Source organism: Desmodus rotundus, chromosome 2 (genome assembly GCF_022682495.2).
Source record: "Desmodus rotundus isolate HL8 chromosome 2, HLdesRot8A.1, whole genome shotgun sequence".
Classification (NCBI taxonomy): domain Eukaryota; kingdom Metazoa; phylum Chordata; class Mammalia; order Chiroptera; family Phyllostomidae; genus Desmodus; species Desmodus rotundus.
This window is the reverse complement of record NC_071388.1, coordinates 59952689-59955683: the sequence shown is the minus strand read 5'-3', so window position 1 is coordinate 59955683 and position 2995 is coordinate 59952689. Positions and strand designations below refer to the sequence as shown.

General features: G+C 39.1%; 1 pseudogene; it reads left to right on the top strand.

Annotated features, from left to right (window-relative positions):
• Positions 1-1080: 1080 nt before the first annotated feature.
• On the top strand, positions 1081-2565 carry LOC112310070 (elongation factor 1-alpha 1 pseudogene; annotated as a pseudogene).
• The last annotated feature ends 430 nt before the right edge of the window (positions 2566-2995 follow it).

Below are 2995 nucleotides of genomic sequence, written 5' to 3'. Positions count from 1 at the left end.
CTATCCTTGATCTATATCTCTGAAGTTGTCCATTTAGACTTTGGGCCAATAACTGATTAATTGATAGGGAAGCTAGTTCAAAAAATATTGATTATAGGTCACATTGACTTGGGTGACTCTCACAGAATATGGTAAAAGGAAGCTAAGTATGGAAAATTCTTGTTTTCTGCTAAAGTAATTGAAACCTTTTAACAATGAGTTTTTCATTTCCATCTATGAAATTTGGCTTAAATAAAATGTCTTTCTTTGATATACTACTTTTAAAAATTATTTTATTTTTAAAACAGAACATAATCCCAATAGAAAGAGGCAAGAATATGGGCAGACAATTCAAAGAGGAGGAAATAAACTTTAAACATATAAAAAGATGTTCAGTTTCATGATGATATGAGAAATGTACTATAACATACAAGGAAATGCTTTTTCTCATCCATCTGGCAAAGGTTTAAAAGTTAACTATTACACTATTTTGACAAAGAGATAAGGAAAGATATACTACAATATATGAGTATAGTTGGTAATGGTATAAATTAGTTCAACTTTAAAAGTCAAATTGACAATATTTGTCAATTTAAAATACAAATATCCTCTGCACTAAAATTTTTAGTGTAGAAATCCAATAATACATGCATGAAGATGTATGTATACAGTGATTTATTGTAGCATCCAGCCATTGGGATAATATGCAGCTATTAATAAGGGAGAGAAATGGAAAGTGATGTGAAACCAATTCAAAATTACATTAACTTGTAAAAGGAAGACATAGTACAGCATGGAGAGTGTGCGTAAAAGAAATCGGAGCTGTATACACACACACGTTAGATCTATGCAGGTACAGAGTGTGAGAAACTGGCAAAATGAATTGCCTCTGAAGAGGACTGGCAAACTGAGGGACTAGAAGGCCGAAGTGAAATGGAAATTCACTTTTCATGGTGTATCTTTTTGTACTGTGGGATTTTTTTTTTTAACTATGGATTTTTGTATTTTTTCAAATAGTACTTTTAAAAAAATTGTATTTTTGCACTGGGTTTGCTACCAGAAGACAGGTTTTGTGAAAACCACCACTAAATCAAAGCCAAAATGGGAAAGGAAAAGACTCATAACAACACCGTCTTCATTGGACATGTAGATTCTGACAAGTCTACCACTACTGGCCATCTCTATAAATATAGTGGGATTGACCAGAGAATTGCTGAAAAACTTGAAAAGATGGCTGCTGAGAGGAGGAAGGGCTTTCTCAAGGAGGGCTGGGTCTTAGATAAACTGAATGCTGACCATGAGTGTGGTATCACCCCTGACACTTCCCTGTGGAAACTCAAGACCAGCAAGTGTGTGACCATCATTGATGTCCCAGGTCACAGAGACTTTATCAAAAACATGATCATAAGCACATCTCAGGCTGACTGTGCTGTCCTGATTGTTGCTGCTGGTGTTAGTGAGTTTGAAGCAGGTATCTCCAAGGATTGGCAGATCCATGAGCATGCCCTTCTGGCTTACACACTGTGTGTGAAACAGCAGATTGCTGGTGTTAACAAAGTGGGTTCAACTGGGCCACCCTACAGCCAGAGGCAATACAAGGAAATTGTTAAAGAACTCAGCACCTACATTAAGAAAATTGGCTACAACCCTGACACAGTGACATCTGTGCCAGTTTCTGGTTGAAAGGGTGACAACATGCTAGAACCAAGTGCTAACATGCCTTGGTTCAAGGATGGAAAGTCACCCATAAAGATGGCAGTGCCAGTGGAACCATGCTGCTTGAAGCTCTGGATTGCATCCTACCACCAACCCATCCAACTGACAAGCCCCTGTATCTGCCCCTCCCGGGTGTCTACCAAATTGGTAGCATTGGGACTTTCCCTGTGGGCTGAGTGGAGACTGGTGTTCTCAAACCTGGCACCATGGTCCCTTTTGCTCCAGTCAGGTTACAACTAAAGAAAATTCTGTTGAAATGCACCATGAAGCTTTGAGTAAAGCTCTTCCTGGGGACAATGTGGGCTTCAATGTCAAAAACATGTCTGCCAAAGATGTTCATTGTGGCAATGTGGCTGGTGACAGCAAAAAGGACCCACCAATGAAAACAGCTGGCTTCACAGCTCAGGTGATTATCCTGAACCATCCGGCCAAATCAGTGCTGGACGTGCACCTGTGCTGGACTGTCACACAGCTCACATTGCTTGCAAATTTGCTGAGCTGGAGAAGACTGATCATCATTCTGGGGAAAAGCTGGAAGATGGCCCAAAGATTTTGAAACCTGGTGATACTGCCATTGTTGATATGGTTCCTGGGAAGCCCATGTACATCAAGAGCTTCTCTGACTATCCTCTTCTAGGCCACTTTGCTGTTCGTGACACAAGACAGACAGGTGGTGTGGGTGTCATCAGAGCAGTGGACAAGAAGGCAGCAGGAGCTGGCAAAGTCACCAAGTCTGCCCAGAATACCATCCCTACTACCTGCCACCATGGTCTTAACCAGTGGTGGAAGAGTGGCCTCAGAATTGTTTGTCTCAGCTGGCCTTTTAAGTTCAATTGTAAAGGACTGGTTAATGATTACAATGCATCATAAAAACTTCAGAAGGAAAGGAGACTGTTTTGTGGACCATTTGTGTGTATGTGTGTGTGTGTGTGGCAGTTTTTAAGACATTAGTTTTTAAAATGGAAATAACTTGACCAAAAATCTGTCACAGAATTTGGAAGGCCATTAAAACAAAGTTTAAGGAGAAAGAAATAATAATAATACAAAATTTTTTAATAAACAAAAAATAAGAAAGTATGTTCTCAGCTACATGAAGGCACATAACAAATGTCAATACGTATGGGGTTCTGTGTACCTGCTTTAACCTTGATGAAAATGGAATAAAGCCCTTTTTAAAATGAATAATATTACTGATCTTAAGTTGCAACTTCATGATACTACACTTGATTGAAAATGGTTAATTTAGACAACCCTTTGTCTACATGGCAAAACGTGTTTATTATACTCCTGTGCTTTCCAA